This window comes from Rhinopithecus roxellana, chromosome 14, assembly GCF_007565055.1.
Source record: "Rhinopithecus roxellana isolate Shanxi Qingling chromosome 14, ASM756505v1, whole genome shotgun sequence".
NCBI classification, from domain to species: Eukaryota; Metazoa; Chordata; class Mammalia; order Primates; family Cercopithecidae; genus Rhinopithecus; species Rhinopithecus roxellana.
Genome location: NC_044562.1, coordinates 66692546 through 66711071, shown reverse-complemented (window position 1 = coordinate 66711071; position 18526 = coordinate 66692546). Strand labels below are relative to the sequence as shown.

The 18526-nt window shown below is 39.7% G+C and overlaps 1 protein-coding gene and 1 pseudogene across 5 annotated transcripts in view; both read left to right on the top strand.

Annotated features, from left to right (window-relative positions):
• The window catches only part of LOC104655173 (DIS3-like exonuclease 2), a 324355-nt gene that overhangs the window by 30782 nt on the left and 275047 nt on the right, over window positions 1-18526 (top strand). The gene's annotated exons all lie outside the window — the stretch shown is intronic.
• On the top strand, window positions 8037-9040 carry LOC104655183 (annotated as a pseudogene). Its single transcript, XR_004053183.1, has one exon. The product of XR_004053183.1 is annotated as a protein N-terminal asparagine amidohydrolase pseudogene (transcript).

Below are 18526 nucleotides of genomic sequence, written 5' to 3'. Positions count from 1 at the left end.
TGACTCTCACACTGGACTAATTAGATGCATTATGTGTTGCATTCCTGGCTAGCCATCTGAAAAGCGTATGACACTGGTCATGGCAAAAGCTTCAGTATTGCTTACTACAAATATATCCCCACTCTTGAAAGTAAAATTCAGAAGGAACCTGAAAATATTCTGGTTGGTCTGTCTATAAGATCACCCTTAGTCATGTAATTATTGCTTTAAAGTACAGGGTATGTTAACAAGTAAATTTGTTGATTTTGTATTAAGTTAATGGTGTAGTGGTACAGTTTTTGTAAGTGAAAGGCAAGGAAGTTATATTTTAAGGAAACGTACTGACATTTACTTGGTAATATTTATAAACCATAAAGAGTTTATCATTAATAGTAGTATTGTGATATTGCTGCTTGCTACTGCTATTGTTCAAATTCTCATTTTTTTTTTTTTTTTTTTGAGGGGGAGTCTCGCTCTGTCGCCCGGACTGGAGTGCAGTGGTCGGATCTCAGCTCACTGCAAGCTCCGCCTCCCGGGTTTACGCCATTCTCCTGCCTCAGCCTCCCGAGTAGCTGGGACTACAGGCGCCCGCCACCTCGCCCGGCTAGTTTTTGTATTTTTAGTAGAGACGGGGTTTCACCGTGTTAGCCAGGATGGTCTCGATCTCCTGACCTCGTGATCCGCCCGTCTCGGCCTCCCAAAGTGCTGGGATTATTTTTTATTAAAATTTTAGTAGACTTTTGTCTTATAGAAACTAGTAATGATTTAGGGCATATACATCACTGTCTTGTGAATTTAGGCAGTATTATGTACTGCATTGGAGACTTCTGAAAATATGGTAGATTTGGAAAACTACAGATACTATTTTATTTTTGAGCTTAAAATGCAAGCTAGGGATATAAAGTGGCAAGAGATGAGGCCAGGCTGGCAGATGGAGACACAGGGGTGGTGGTGGTGGTGTCATATTGTGAAAGGTCTAACTGTGTAAGAGAGTTCAGTTGTTATGTAGTCACTGGGGAGTCACTGAATGATTTTGAGGAAGGTGACATAGTCACATTGTATATTAAATATCATTGTGGTGGTAGGGTGTGAAAGACTTAAAGGAAAGGGGCAAAATTGGTGGGAGACTGAAAAGAAAATTATGTATTGAGAGTCCCAGTGAGGGATGAAGTCATAGTGCCCATGTGAAATACAAGGAGGAGATGAATTTAAGACTGTTTAATAAGCTAGAACATGGTGATGGATATAGGCAGAAGCTACGATGACTTCTACGTTAGGCTCAGGTAATTGAGGGAATGGTGGCACCCTTTGCCAAGATAGAATTTAGGAAGGGGAACAAGGACAGAAGTTAGAGTAGGATGATAAACTTGTTTAGACATGTTGAGTTTGAGATGCCTGGGGATATACAGGTATATAAAGCTAGAAGACATTTAGATATTAGGATTTAGAGTTCAGAAGTCAGAGCTTGGCTAGAGGTAGAGATTTGGGTGACGTCAATTGCACTTGAATAAATGGACATTTTATAGAGAAACAAAAGAAGACCTTTGAGGATAGAGCCTGAGGAATACCAAAACTTAGTGGGTATGCAGAAGAAGAGGATCCAGGAAAGGATGCTGAGGAGTGGCCAGCAAGGAAGGAGGAACAGCAGCAGGGAATGATGTGCCAGAAACCAAGCTGATGAGCCTTGGAAGGAGGAGAAAGTGCCCTGTTGCTTATATGCCCAGTGAGAAGGTCTTCTGAGAAGTTAGCTTTGACTAATGTAGAGTCATCTGTGACATTGATCAGAACATTTTTAATGGGGGTAGAGAAGGCAGAAACCAAACCATAGTGAGTGAAGGAGTGCATGAAGGAGACAGAGAAAGGGTAGTGATTTAAGAATAAGAGGCACAGAGATGCTGTTTTTTGTTCTGGTATGAGAGAAACTTGACTTAAATATGATATCCTAATCCAGATTTCTTAAAGGCAGGGCTTCAGATGGACATTTTCACTTAAGTAGTGTATATTTGTGAAAAATTTCTGATCTATACCAAATTACTTAACATTTAATTAGGAAAATCATGGCCCAGATCAAAAGTTAGAATTTGAGAACAGCACTGAGAATGAACTAGTTATAAAGCTGGAAGAAGTTGGGAATGGCTAGTAAGGCAGTGAACTGACTGTGTAGCACACAGCTGAGGGAGAAACATTTCAAAATAGGCCCCAGAGGAAGCCAGATCAGGTTTTAGGAGCAAATGCACTGGGGACAATTGGCCATAAGAAGGGATCTCCCTGTGGTGATTTTTGAGAGCATAGGAACCTTTTCTAAAACAGGAGTTGGCAAACTTCTTCTGTAAAGGGCCAGATAGTAAATGTTTTAAGCTCTGTAGGCCATACAGTTCTGTCACAACTACTCAACTCTGCCATTGTAACAGGAAAGCAGCCACAGACTTTATGTAAATGAATAACCACAGCTAAGTTTCAATAAAACTTTGTTGACAAAAACAAGTGGATTTGGCCTGTGAGTTATAGTTTACCCACCCCTGATCTAGAGGCATTATCACACTTCATGAAGGGCTTCGTTCCTGCCCCAGTAAGGAACCCGGTGAGGCTAGACACAGATGCCTTATTCTCACCCCTAAAGGGCTTGCAAACTCTGCTGGGAAATGTCTCACTATTTAGGCTCCATCTCATAATTCAAGCTTGTAGTTCTTGAGTCTTTTGATTTTAAATCAGAAAATATTAACGAGTCTCTATCTCTGTGGGTGTTTGGGTAGTTGACTAGATTCTATATTTTGTTTTTTAGAGTTTTCTCTTTAATAATGTGTATGAATATTGAGCTTACAGCTTATTAACGATTCTATATGTATTTACTTTAGATCCTTTTCAATCAGATTAGAAATGGATCCTGAAGATTAAGGTGTAAGTAATATTTGTGGAAATAGGAAATTGAATAGGGAGTACCTTGTCCATCTTAACTTTCTGGCATGGCTCTCTCTCTTTACTGCTGCTTGTTCCTGCTTCTCATGTACTTCGTCATCCAGTGTCCTGGGGCCTCTACCCTTATGCTTCAGGCGTTTTTGCTATTCTCTTGAGCAATGAGTAGCATGAATTCGTGTTTGCAGCGATCAGAGAAAAGATAAGTAGTTTTCCACATAGTCCTTTTTAGATGCCAAACTGGCACCATTTGTGTCACCAGAAAAATTGTCAGAGGTACAGGATATAGTAGTACAGACTAGTACGAAGTTAGCTAAAGGTCAGTGCTCTTAGGCAAGTGACAAAGGTTGTTTCAAGAGTATAATGCTACAAAGAGGAAGTGAATTCAGAGTCAGGAACCTAGGAGGTTTCTAACAGATTGGAGCATAGAAAATGAGAGTGATTGAGATAAATGGTTTAGAATAGGGGTTCCTAACCACCGGACCATGGACTAGTATTCTGTCTATGTTTACAGCCACTCCCCATTGCTCACATCACTCCCTGAGCTCCACCTCCTGTTAGATCAGCAGCGGCATTAGATTCTCATAGGAGCGCTAACCCGATTGTGAACTTCACATATGAGGGATCTAGGTTGTGTGCTCCTTTTGAGAATCAAATGCTTGATGACCTGTCACTGTCTCCCATCACCCCCAGATGGAACTGTCTAGTTGCAGGAAAACAAGCTCAGGGCTCCCACTGATTCTACATTATGGCGAGTTGTATAATTATTTCATTATGTATTACAATGTAATAATAATAGAAATAAAGTGTACAATAAATGTAATGTGTGTGAATCATCCCAAAACCATGCCCCTGGTTTGTGGAAAAATTGTCTTCCATAATTTTTGAAACCGGTCCCTGGTGCCAAAAAGTTGCGGACCGCTGGTTTAGAATATAGGCCGTCAGCAAGGAAGGGGCCTCATCCACTTATGCAGTGCCTCCTTCAGACTTAGACTGAGTGCCTATTATGAGTCAGGTATAGTCCTATATCTCAGGAATACAGTAAGGCATAAAATAGGGTCCTGATTGCATCTAAACCATGGAACATAGAAAATGACTGCTTGCTCAGTTCTCCCAATGATGGTACTTAAGTAGTGCCATTCCAGATGGAAAGTAGAGCCATAATTTATTATTTATTATTTTTTTTTGAGACAGTCTCATTTTGTCACCCAGGCTGGAGTGGAGTGGTGCGATCTCAGCTCACTGCAACCTCCACCTCCCGGCTTCAAGCAATTCTGCCTCAGCCTCCTGAGTAGCTGGGATTATAGGCATGTGCCACCACACCTGACTAATTTTTGTATTTTTTTGTTGTTGTTGTTGTTAGTAGAGACAGGGTTTCACCATGCTGTTCAGGCTGGTCTTGAACTCCTGACCTCGTGATCCGCCTGCCTTGGCCTCTCAAGGTGCTGGGATTACAGGTGTGAGCCACTGCGCCCGGCCATGTAGTCGCTATTTATTACATGTGATGGATGCCTTGGTGTATGGGGGCTTAATTCTCCTGGGAACTCAGGTTGAGAAAATCAGTCTAGTGGAGCAATAATAGAGTAGTAAGTGCAGTGATAGAGAAAAAGTCCTGGGTGTCATGGGAGTGTGCAATAGGGATACCCAGCTAGCTTACAGAGGGCCAGGGAATGCTTTCTGGAAAGGAATTTTGGGAAGAAATGAAGTCTGAATGGAAAATTGCAAACCATGTGGAGAGTAGAGAAGGCTTGATGGAAAAGAGAGACTAACCTTCTCTAAGTCCAAAAAGTTTTAAAAATATAGCTAGAGGGGAGATTTTGAGAAGATTGGTGACCAGAGATAAGGTCTTATCAGCTTCTTACTGGACACTGACAAAGCCAGATTGCAGACAGTCAGACCCAGTGTCTTACTGGTCTCAGTTTTGTGCTGCTGTAACAAAATACCTGAAACTGGGTGATTTATAAAGAATAGACATTTGTTTTCTCATAGTTCTGGAGACTGGAAAGTCAAAGATCAAGGCACTGGCAGGTTCAACTGCCTGGTGAAGGCAGCATCCTCCAGAGGGAAGGAACGCTGTGTCCTCACATGGCAGAAAGCGGAACAGCAAGTGGGCCTACCACTGTGTGAAGCCTCTTTTACAAGGGCCTAACTCCCATTCATAAAGGAGGAGCCCTCATGATATCATCACCTTTTAAAGGCCTCATTTTTTTTTTTTTTTTTTTTTGAAACAGAGTCTCGCTCTGTTGCCCAGGCTGGAGTACAGTGGTGCGATTTCGGCTCACTGCAACCTCCACCTCCTGGGTTCAAGCAATTCTCCTGCTTCAGCCTCCTGAGTAGCTGGGATTAGAGGCGCTGCCACCATGCCCAGCTAATTTTTGTATTTTTAGTAGAGATAGGGTTTTGCCATTTTGACCAGGCTGATCTCAAACTCCTGACTTCAGGTGATCCGCCTGCCTCGGCCTCCCAAAGTGCTGGGATTACAGGCGTGAGCCACTGCGCATGGCCATTCACTTCTTAATACCATAACATTGGCGACACCTGAATTTTGGAGGGAACACATTCAAATCATGTTACCCAGTCTCACTGGATGAATGCTGTCTAAGATGAGCTGGATACTGTCACACTTAGTGCATAGTCATTTCTTTTCCTTGAAATTATGATGCACTATCTTTAGTCTATAAGCACTGCAGTCTCAGGTCCTTTGGGATAAGATATGGTGTCTTTTGAAAGTGAGGAGGTTGAGCCTGGATATATTGGCTTTGGGCTTTCTGCCTGTCCTCTCTAATACATACTTGGTGTTGGGCGTGGTTTTCCTTTTGGGATAATTTGGATTATTGCCACTCAAAGTGTGGTCCATGTACTAACAGCATGGAAGAATCTCAGGCCCAAGACCCACTGAATGAGAATCTGCATTTTAACGAGATCCCCAAGTGATTTGTATGAGCATTACATTTTGAGAAGCATTGATGTGGATGAGTAGGTCTTTTTTGCTCTTAGGATAAAAATTAGTTTGTCACTATAGAGAACGGAGGAACTTATATATGACATTATTATAGCTGGTCCTGGAGGAGAGTCATGGGTGCAGTGTAACTTGTTGGGACTTCAGAGGTTTCAAGTAATGATAACGATTTCCTTGTTTTAGACTCTAGATCCCTCACTCTAACCCTTCAGCCCCTTCTCCAGTTAGCTCTAGCAGTTGAAGGATATATTGTTCTTGTAGTTGGAAAAACCCACTGATTCGTTTATTGAAAAGAGATAGATTTTAGAATATCTTGAGTTATTTTTATCCCACTAAGTGTTCTGTAACCTACCTCCTTCCCATTTTGGGGAGATCATTTTATTTGTTATTATTATTTTTAAGATGGGGTCTTGCTGTATTGCCCAGGCTGGTCTCGAACCCTTAGGTTCAAGCTGTCCTCCTGCCTCGGCTTCCCAAAATGCTGGGATTACAGGCATGAGCCACCATGCCCAGCCTTGGAGTTCATCTTAAGTTCAGACAATCATGTCATTTCTGTCTTACTGGACTCCAGCTTCACTCATTTTTTTCCAGAAGGAGATTACCTGTTACATTATGTTTAATACATGTTTGTCACAACTTTCTATTTGAGACCCACTTGTAGTAGTTTTCAGCATAGTTCGAAGTCTTTTTGACAAGTAAATTTACAGATTATGGTAGTTATTTCAATATACAGAATTTTTGTATCTTGAAACACTTGAAAGTGTAAAGCACCTCCTCATAACTTGAGTACTACTATTTTTCCATTTGGCCTGTGCTACTGCAAAATGATATGCTAGTGCATCAGGTGGGATTAGAAAGAAAAAGAAGATAGCTGCTCTTTCTATAGTTGATAGTGTAAAGAACTAGAAGAGGAAAATGTAAAGAAAAACAGTCTGAAACTTTAAATGACTATATTTGAGGTTTATCAAAAAGATAAACTTTTTTAATAAATGAGGCACCTGCATTATCAAAATGATTTATTATTTGTAACTGAAATTACCTTTTCATCCAGACTTTGTAAGAGGTGGTTAGATTATGCCAAAAAATGATTAAAATTTAAAAAAAATTGAGATAAAATTCACATAACATAAAATTCACCATTTTAATAATTTTAAAGTATACAGTTTTGTGGTTTTAGTATATTTACAATTTTGTGCAACCCTCACCACCATCTAATTCCAGAACATTATTCACCCCCAAAAGAATCCCTGTGCCCATTAAGCAGTAGTCACTCTCTGTTTGCCTTCTTCCTAGATGCTGGTAACCACTAATCTCTATGGATTTTCTTATTCTAGACATTTCATATAAATAGAATTGTACAATATTTGTCGTTTTGTGTTTGTGTTCCTTCACTTAGCATAATATTTTCAGGATTCTTCCATGTTGTAGCATATATCAGTACTTTTTGTGGCAGAATAACATTCCATGTGTGGACATGCCACGTTTTGTTATCCTTTCATCAGTTGATGAACATTTGGGTTGTTTCTACCTTCTGGCTATTATGCTGTTGTGAACATTCATGCACAAGGTTTTATATAAGCACATGTTTTCACTTCTTTTGAGTATTTGCATAGGAGTGGAGTTATTGGGTCACGTGGTGACTCCATGTTTAACAAAAATGATCTTTAAAATAAAGATGACTGAAAGATACTGTCCCCAAACTTTTCTGACCCCAAAGAAATTAGTCTTATGAATATATAAACAAGTTAAGCCCTAGAATTACTTGTTTTCTTTGGCCTTTTGTCTACTATATGAGCTGCAGTTGTGTTGCTCCTGTTTCTTTTCACACGCAAGTCACCATTTTGGACATTTCAGAATGGAACCCCTCTGTCTCCTAGACTGTGAATTTGATGCTCCTTTGCTGTATTATTTTATGAGTTACTTCTGGAGCATCAAAAGTTCTCTCTTAAAAAAAAAATCTTGTGGGCACTTAATAAGAGTTGTATATGCCCAAAATGTGTTTGTTCCTGTTGTTGAAGGAGGTTGTTTAGTATCGTTGTTGTTATAGTGTGTTATTGAATATAGTTTAGGAACTCAAGTAGCTTAGTTACCTAATATAAATACTATTGGTGGGGGCCGCGGGCGGCCTGGGGCTGCGGGTGGGGGGTGCCGCCTCCCTGGGCCTGCCTGGGCAATCGCCTCCGTGATGCCGCTGCTTGTCGAGGGGAGGCAAGTGCGGCTGCTGCAGTCCTCGCCCACGCTGCCGCGTCCGAGCCCACCTGCCTTTGGAGGAAAGAGCCAGACTTCTCAGAGGTCAGTCTGTTCAACAAGTGGGACCCCAGGGCCTTCTGTATGTTCAGCAAAGAGAGCTTGCAGTGACCTCCCCGAAGAATGGCTCCATCTCCATTCTGGGTTCTGATGATGCCACTACTTGTCACATTGTGGTCCTGAGGCAAACAGGTAATGGGGCCACCTGCTTGACACATTGTGACGGAACCGACACCAAAGCCGAATTCCCCTTGATCATGAACTCCATAAAATCCTTTTCCGACCACGTTCAGTGTGGAAGGCTGGACGTGTACCTCGTTGGAGGCTTCAGTGACAACAGACAGTTGTCACAAAAACTCACTCATCAAATTCTTAGTGAATTTGACAGGCAAGAAGATGACATTCACTTAGTGACATTATGTGTGACAATTAAATGACCGGGAAGAAAACGAAAACCACTTTCCAATAATATATGGCATTGCTGTCAACATTAAGACTGCAGAGATTTACAGAGCCTCCTTTCAAGATCGGGGTCCGGAGGAGCAGCTGTGGGCTGCGCGAACTTTAGCAGGAGGACCAGTGATTAGCATTTACGATGCAGAGACAGAACAACTTCATATAGGACCGTACTCCTGGACGCCATTTCCACATGTGGATTTCTGGTTGCAGCAGGATGACAAGCAAATACTAGAGAATCTTTCTACTTCGCCTCTGGCTGAGCCGCCCCACTTTGTTGAACATATTAGATCTACCTTGATGTTTTTTTAAAAAATACCCATCTCCAACTAACACACTGTTTCCTGGAAATAAAGCCCTACTCTACAAAAAAAATGAATTACTAGGTCAAAAGATAAGAAATTATTCAAATGGATTCTGTGTGCTACCAGGTTGCTGTGGTCTGAATGTATCCCCAGAATTCATATGTTAGAAACATCATCTCAAATGCACCAGAGTTGGCAGATGTGGAGTCTTTTGGGAGGTGTTTAGGTCATGAGGGTAGAGCCCTGTTGAATGGATTATAAATAAAAGGGCTTGCAGAATTGGGTTTTCTTACTCTTGCCCTTCTGCCTTCTGACCTCTACCTTCTGTCCACATGATGACATAGCAAGAAAGCCCTCACCAGATGCTGATGCCTTAATCTTGGACTTCCCAGCCTCCAGAACTGGGGAGGCAGTCTGGACACAGGGAAAACCTGAGACACAGGTTTTTATCCATTCTTTAATTAAATAATTAAAAGAGATAAACAAATTTGCTTTTATTTCTTTAACTTTTTGGCTTTCCATTCATCCTGTGACCTTGTTGATATTTTAAATGTTGGTTTTATCATCTTTACTATTGTCTGTTTCTCGTATGTGTTATTTCTGTGTTTAGCACTTTGCTTTGGGCACAGTGCCACTTCTGTGTGCCTAAGGCTGGATTTGTGTCCTCATGGTATTAACTCTCAAGTCAGGGACATAGACATATTTCTGTAAGCATAACATGCTTGTTTTGTGCAGACTTTTCTTTCATGCTCCTGTTTCTTTTCCTATTGTTTGTAGCCAGACATTTTAGACCCAATGTCTATTTCTCACTAGTGATGTGGATTCTGCAGTTTGTTTTCTACCCCAGCTTTCTACCAAAGTTGTTCTTTTCATGGTTGTCACTGATTTCTTACCTGTTTTCATTGGTTGTTTTCTTAGTTTTCATTTTCCTTGAGCTTTCTACAGTGATTTAAGACCATTGATTTCCATTTTCTTTGTAATAACCTCTCATTAGTTCCATGGCCTGGTTCTGTTTCTTCTATTCAGTGTTTTGTTTTTTTTTTTATTGATTTCTCTCTTTTCTCCACTTAGTTGTAGACACTTCTTTTTTCTTTTTTTGAGATGGAGTCTCGCTCTGTTGCCCAGGCTGTAGTACAATGGCATGATCTTGGCTCACTGCAACCTTTGCCTTCCGTGTTCAAGCAATTCTCCTGCCTCAGCCTCCTGAGTAGCTGGGATTATAGGTGCACCACCACGTCCAGCTAATCTTTTTTTTTCTTTTTCTTTTTTTTTTTTTTAAGGAGAGATGGGGTTTTGCCATGTTGGCCAGGCTCTCAAAATCCTGACCTCAGGTGTTCCACCCACCTTGGGCTCCCAAAGGATTACAGGCATGAACCACTGCGCCCAGCCAGTTGTAGACATTTCTTAAGCTTCTAGCCTATGTCCTCTTTTCTTTCTTTACATTCGTTTCCAGATAGGTCTTTATGTACTTTCCTAGTTTAAACTGACACTTCTATTTGGAGGATTTCCACCATCCATTTGTTTATTCGACATTTTTTGATTGGCAGCTTTGTACGTGGCACTGGCCTGGGTCCTGGAGATACAAAGATGAACACACTTTGACTACCCTCGATGAACTTGGAGACCATTGCAGAAATCAGATGTGTAGACAGAGAGCCACATTGCTGTGTGATACATTTCTTAACACAGATGTGAACACAGAGATGAAGGAGGTGTATGGAGTGGGAGACAATGGCTCTGCCTAAGGGAACTTAAATTTCTTGTAAGAGTGACATTTGAATTGCAGTTGGAAAGGAGAGTTTGCAAAGTGAAAACTAAGGGGAGAAGAGAATATTTTAGGAAAGGGAACTGTATGTTTAAAGGAAGAGAAGCATGCATGCCTCCCAAGTCTCAACTGGTGAGGGCAGGGGTTTTGTCTTATTTTATTTATATTCATGGTATTAAGGTAACAACCGGAACCTTTCAAGTTAGATTGGGGTCTCCATTCTAGATCCTTTATTTACTGGCTCTGGGCTTTAGGGGCCTTACCTATAAATGGTGTAAGTTTTTGATAATGAGCTGTAATCACCTAAAATAGTGTCTGACAAGTATAGGTGCTTTTAAAATGTGAGTTTTATTCTTTCATTTTCCTTCTCTTCTATCTAGCCACCTGTTAACTGGCATACAGTAGGCAGGGAGTAGATACTTGTTGAACAATTTCAGTGTTTCCAAACACCAGAAAAAGATACAGGATTGTTTCTTGTGATATAAACTTTTACGACTAGGAAGACCAAAAGCACAGGATGAATTCACTAAATTTAGTAATCTTACAAAGCAGAAACTTGTTTTCTTAAGAACTAACTAGCTGGAAGAGAAAACATAGCAATGAATCAAGTCAGATCTGCTGGATGTTTGCACATGGGAGCTGGATAATTTTCCCCCCAAATATAAAAGATTGGGTATGTTGTTTATAAATGTCTTCTATAATGTTTCTTCATTAATGTTTATAGTTGATTTTGGATTTGTTTTCATCTTAGTTTCTTTCTTTTTTTGAGATGGAGTCTTTTTCCGTCGCCTAGACTGGAGTGCAGTGGTGCGATCTTGGCTCACCACAACCTCCGTCTCCTGGTTCAAGTGATTCTCCTTTCTCAGCCTCCCAAGTAGCTGGGATTACAGGTGCCTGCCAGCATGCCTGGCTAATTTTTTGTATTTTTAGTAGAGACGGGGTTTTGCCATGTTGGTCAGGCTGGTCTCGAACTCCTGACCTCAGGTGATCCACCCATCTCGGCCTCCCAAAGTTTTGGGATTACAGGCATGAGCCATTGCGCCCAGCCTCCATCTTAATTTCTTTTTGTTTACAGAGTTAAATAAGCTTGTTTGTAGATTTCAGTTGATCCAGGCTGGTCTGTTTTCTCCTTGGGGTCTCAAATACAGTAGTTTAATTATTTCTCAGTTAGTACCAGCTCAGACTACAGTCTTTTAGGTTTTTATTACCAATTACATTCTTATTCCTTTGTATGACATAAAGGCCTTCCATGACCTGCCCTCTTCCCTCTTGAGCAACTGTATTTCCTTTAGCATACCCGTAATCTTGGGCACCACATACAGAAGGTCTTTGAATACACCATGCAGCTGCATGCTTACATTTTCTTTTTATGCACAGTTTCCTTTGCTTGTGGTTCTCTGCATGTGTCTCTTTCTCTTTCCCCCACTCATCTTTCTAGACTGGTTTCATAGGTTGTTGCCTCTGGGAAGCCTTTCCTTCATGTCTTTACGATTGTTATCCAATGCTGATGTTTTTTTGAATTGAAAAATCTTTAGATGTTTTTCACATATTATAGGGCCCTTTATATTGTCTCTGTTCACATTCCAGTGGCTTTTGATGTTTTCTTCTGGGTGTTATTTGCATCACTTACTATGAATGACTCCCACTATGTGATGAGGTTAGAAATGGCAAGTGCCATGTGTTGTTGAGTATCTGTGTTAGGCACTCTTCTAGGGCTTTGGTAACATTGCATATTGCAGATACAGATTTCTTTGTGAGATGGACTGCACTGTAGTATTTCTTTTTCATTATTCATGTGCTCATTTCTAAATAGACCAGAGCATATTGATTTAATTCATGAGGAGACAATGTTCGGCAACAGATAAAAAGTCAGTTCCTAAATCCGAAGAAAATGAGTAAATTCTTGAATTTGGGTTTTTGTTTGTACAACATCCCAACTTCATCTTCAAGGTACTTCTGTTAAGGCTATACAGAATTTAGAAAATATGTTGGTGTCAGTTTTATTATTAAGTTAAAAGTAGTTTAAAAGTATACTTTTAAAAATAAAAACAAGGAGGGTACTTACATGTCTAAAAGGAAACACTGTTTTTCTATACTACTCTCAACACTTCTGACATAAACTGTGTGGATTTTCCACACCAACTAGTTCTCCTCAGACTCTAATTGGGTGTCCTACATTTTAACTCAGTCCTGACACTACGCAGAGTTAGCACAGACCCCACAGGTTAAGGACTCATACCACAAGACTGCCCTCCACCCAGGTGCCAGTCACAGTCTGGGCTGCCTGTACTTCGGACTGGCTATTATTTGGGGATTCCCATAGCCCCCTCAGGTCCAGTAATTTGCTATAATGGTTTATAAAACTCAGGGAAGCATTGACTTATGTTTACCAGTTTATTATAAAGGATATTGCAGGGAATACAGATGAATAGCCAGATGAAGAGGTACATAGTGCCTCTCTGGAGGGGTGTGGAGCTGCCATACCCTCTTGAAGTCCTCCACCCTACCAGCATCTCTCTGTGTTTACCAACCCCGAAGCTTTCTGAACTCATTTATGGTTTTTATGGAGGCCACATTACACAGGGGTGATAGATTAAATCATTGGTCATTGAACTCAATCTACAGCCCCTTGTCCCTTTCTGGAGGTCAGGGGGTTGGGCTGAAAGTTCCAACCCTCTAATCATGTGGTTCATTCTCTGGCAGCTGGCCCCATCCTCCAGGAGTCCCTCGTTAGCATAATCTGAGGTATGTTCGAAAGGGACTTACTACCAATAACAAAAGATGCTCCTCTCACCCCATCAGTAAGAAAATTCGTGGGATTTTTAGGAGTTCTGTATTAGGAACTGGGGATGAAGAACAAATTTATATTTTTAAATTATTTCATAATATCACAGTATCAGTTAGTGTTTCTTTTCTTCTTCAATGATGCGACCATTCAACAAATATTATTTTGGACATCTACTGTGTACCAGATAAGAGAACATATCATTGAATATAACGCAGTGTGCTGTCCTCATGGAACATGCAGAAAGTTTATATTGTCTGTTAGGCTAGAATGGATCCATGGAGGCTTATTTTCAAAACCTATTCTGTCTTTATTTAAGAACCATAGAAGATTCAAGTAATACTTTAACATTTGGAAACTACTTTAACAAATGGAAAAGCCAGAAGTGACTTTTACTTTTTTCTAATTTGAAAGGAAAATTCTTTTCTTTTAGCAGAGACCTCTAAATTCATTAGGGAAACAACAACCAACCAATCATACGAAATTCATAAAGTATGATTTTTGTCATAGAACCAGTAAGTTAAATGGCTTTCCTCAACTCATTCATTTTAGGCTTATTTGACACCTTTTTGAGTTATGAAAACTCCAGTGTCAGATGGCTTTACCAGTGAATGCTTTCAAATGTTTAAAACAGGTAAATAACACCAATCTTACAAAACTATTCTGGAGAACAGAAAAATGTTTTATGAGGCCAGCATGCCCTTGATATCAAAACCTGACAAAGATAATACAATATAAGAAAATTGTGGGGAAAGCCCTCTTATAAACACTGATACAAATGCCCTAAATAGAGTAACAGAATATTGAATCCATTGATATGTAGTAGGTATAATACATTATGACCAGGTAAGATTTATTCCACTAATGTAAGATTGGAGGATTACTGTTCAAAACTCAAATAATGTAATTCATCATGTTACCAGAAGAAAGGAAAAATCTTATGGTTACTCTAGTTTCTGTAGAAAGTGTTTGATGAAATTAAAGATCCATTCATGATAAGTACTAGTAATAGAAGAAGACTCTTTCATCTGATAAAGGCTTCTTACAAAAGCCTACAGTAAACATCATAGCTAATGTTGAAACGGTGAAAGCTTTCCCTCTGATGATGGGAATGAAGCGAGGATGCTCACTATCATTACTTTTATTTCATGTTATATCATAGACTATAGTTAATGTAATAAAGCAAGAAAAAAGATAGGAGGATTGGGAAAGTAAGACAGTACTCATCATTTTCAGACTAGTTGATTGTATACATGGAGAATTAAAAGGGCTGCTACATACAAAGTCAGCCTACAAAAATTATTTGTATTTCTGTGTATCAGCAACAAAGAAAAAATGTTACCCTTATGTTAGCATGTAAAAAAGAGTTTTCAAGACCTCAACACTGAAAACAACCCAATGTTATCAAAAGATGCTAAAGATGCTCTAACTAAACGGTCAGTGGACTGTAAAATTTATTTTGGTAAAAATATTAATTCTTCCCAAATTGATCGCTGCATTTAACAGAGTCCAAGCCAGCATTCCAGCAATCGTTGTTGTTGTGTGTGTGTGTGTGTGTGGAAAGTAACAAGCTGATTTTAAAAATAGATGACAATGCAAAGGACTGAAATAACCAAGACAATTTTGAAGTACAAAGCTGGAGTTCTTAAACTGCCCAACATCAAGACTTATCATAAGTGAGCACAGTTAACATGGTATGGTATTTAGTATAAGGAGAGATACATAAGCTGATGAATGGAATACAAACTCCAGTAATAGACTCATATATGGTCACTTGATTATGACAAAGATGACAGTGCAATGCAGTGGAGGAAAGAATGCTCTTTTCAACAAGTGGTGCAAGGCTGATTGGTTATCCACTTGGAGAAGAAAGATGTTGACCTTTATTTTATACCATGCACAAAAATCAATTCTAGGTAGATAAAAAAACCTAAATATGAAAGGTAGAACAGTAAAGCTTTTCAAGGAAAACATGGTACCATATTTTCATGACTTTAGGGGCACCAAAAATTTCTTATAAAAACAGGACACAAAAAATAGGCCTGGCGTGGTGCCTCATACCTGTAATCCCAGCACTTTGGGAGGCTGAGGCGGGCAGATCACCTGAGGTCAGGAGTTGGAGACCAGCCTGGCCAACATGGTGAAACCCCGTTTCTACTAAAAATACAAAAATTAGCTGGGCCTGGTGGTGTGTGGCTGTAGTCACAGCTACTCAGAAGGCTGAGGCAGGACAGTCACTTGAACTCAGAAGGCGGAGGTGAGCTGAGATCATGCCCCTGCACTCCAGACTGGGTGACAGAGCAAGACTCCATCTCAAAACAACAACAACAACAAAAAACAAAAAACACCAACCATGAAGGAGAAAAATGAATAGATTGGAGTACATTAAAAAACTCTTCAAAAATACCACAAGGAAAGTAAATATTAATCTGCACAATGGGAGAAGATATATGCAACCAGGTATATATTCTACAAAGGACTCCTAACTAGAATTTATAAAGAATTCCCTGTTATAATTGAGAAAAAAACCAGACAACAGATAGAAAAGTGGGCAAACGAGTGATGCAGGCCCTTCACAAAAAGCTATCCAAATGGCCAATGCACTTAGGAAAAGATGCTCAGCTTTATCAGTTATCAGGGAAACGCAAGTCAAAAGCAGTGCTACTTCACTTCTGCCTGAAGGGCCAAAATAAATAGGTAAACAATCCTAACAGTCGGTAAGGTGTAGAGTAACTGGAATTCTCATATACTGCTAGCGGGAATGTCAATATAGCTGCTTTGGAAAACTGCTTGGCATCATTTGCTAAAGTTGCTGATATCTTGTGGCCCAGAATTTTCATTCCCAGGTATATGGCCAACAGAAATGGGTACAATTGTACACAAAAAAATATGTCTAGCAATCTTCCTACCAATATGATATAAAATAGCCCCAAACTGGAAACCACCCAAATCTCAATACTAAAATGGATATATTGTATGTATATATAATAGAATACGGTCTAGCAGAGAGAATGGATGAACTACAGCAATGTGCAGCAATTAAGTATGAATCTAATGGCCAAACACAAAACTACTGATGATTCTACTTATAAGCATAAAACTATAGTTTTATCAGGATATTATTTGTCTTTGTAGGGACAATAATTGAAAGGGGCAAGAGAAGAGCTTCTTGAGTATTGGTTCTGGCAGGCAGAATTGTAAGGTGGCCCTCAAGATTCTCCTCCTTAAATATACACACCATGTATAAGTCCCTCACCTTGAGTGTGGGTGGCACCTGTGAATATGATGGAGTATCTTTCCTATGAGCAAGTCACAATTTTGGGCAGAGGCAAAGGGCTTTTGCAGATGTTATTGAAGTCCCTAATCAGCTGACTTTAAGTTTACTGTAAGAGAGATTATCCTTGTGGACCTGACCTCATCAGGTGAACCCTTTAAAATAGCATCCAGGAGTTAGAGATTCTTCTTTGCTGCCCTTGAAGAAACAAACTGCCAGGAGTTTTATAGCTTCAAGAAAGTGAATTTTGCCGACAGCCACCCAGGCTTCTGTTAGAACCCTAATTGTTAAACCATAGATGAGACGGCAGCCCCAGCTGACCGACACCTTGATTACAGCCTTGAGATCGCCACTAGAGAACCCAGCTAAGCCATACCGAGATACTCGACCCACAGAAGCCGTAAGATAATAAATGTGTCTTGTTTTAAACAGCTAAGTTTGTGGTAAGTTTCTGTGTCACATAGAAAACTAACATACTAGTGAGACTCTGTTTCCTCATCTTGGTTAGTGTTGTATGTGGGCGTTGTTTATTTGTAAAAACTCATCATATTATGCATTTATGATTTGTGTATTTTTCTATATGTAATTAAAAATGAGTTATATTACCCAAAAGTGTTTATTTTAAAACAAGAGAAAAATTAATGGCATTCCTCTGTATTCCCTTTAACCAGTACACAAATATAATCAAATAGTTATGTTGTAATTGCAATGGTCAGTTTGAACACAAGCAGATTTGGTCACAAAAAGTTAAATATTTCTTCCCATAAGTGAACTCACCCTCTGTCCTTGCTCTCATTGACATGTCACTTATATTTTACATCCCCCCCACCATGGTTTCACTATGAGAGTGGTAGAGTCTTGAAGCTGGAGATGTAATGATTTTTCACTTTTCTGTTTCAAAGTTGATGAAACTGGGATGTGCTTCAAGTTAAGTATTGAGTAGCAAAGCTAGTACTTCGGTTCTTGAAAGCTCTAATTCTGTGGCCTTTTCCTCATATCATAGAGCTTCTAGAATCTAAAAGAAATACATGCATTTTGGTAATGGTTTTTGTCATAGATGCAGTTTGATCTGGGTAGAGGGTATTGAGTGGGGGAGTAACATTCTCTGTTTCTGATTAGAACTAGTAAGCCAATTTTGCAGGTTGTGGAAGGTGTATGGGAAAGATTCGTTCAGCCACAAATGTCTACTATGCCTAACCTTTATGCTATGCACTGGGATGTCATTGTCACCAATTATCTGTTTTGAATTTCTGTTTACCACACATGGCTTCCTGCTCTTCCACATTTTCCCAGACTCATACTGCTTTACAGCCTTCCTCCTTCTTGAGTCAATAAGAAGTTAGATAAGCCCCTACTTTTCCCAGTGTGGACACAGAACTGGACTCTGTATATGTGTGAGTGGCTGTAAATCCAGGTTTAAGTCAGTCACTGATCATGAAGAATCCTTGGGTTAAGGCTTCTAATTGAAATCCTGACTCAGTGATTTAAGAAAGCATTGCAGAATTAAATTGAACAGTTATGGCATGTAGATGCATCTAAACATGTTTCATCCATAAAGCATGTTTTTATTTGTGCCCATTTTCTTAAATGGTTTTATAACTTATGACCTTTTGTTTTTCCTTTTTTACATGCTGATCCTGAGTTCATAGTATTGTATTTTGGAAAAGCTAGAAATATTAAAATAGTGCTTCTGGGGTAAAGCATCTGTCAGTATTTCCATTATGAAATGCAATTTTAAAGGGTTTAGAAGTCAGCTGTAAAAATTTGTTCTTGGCTGATATTTTGTATACAAAAATCTCTGCCCAGGATAATTTTCAGAAGAATTCTTGCAACAGCATAAACT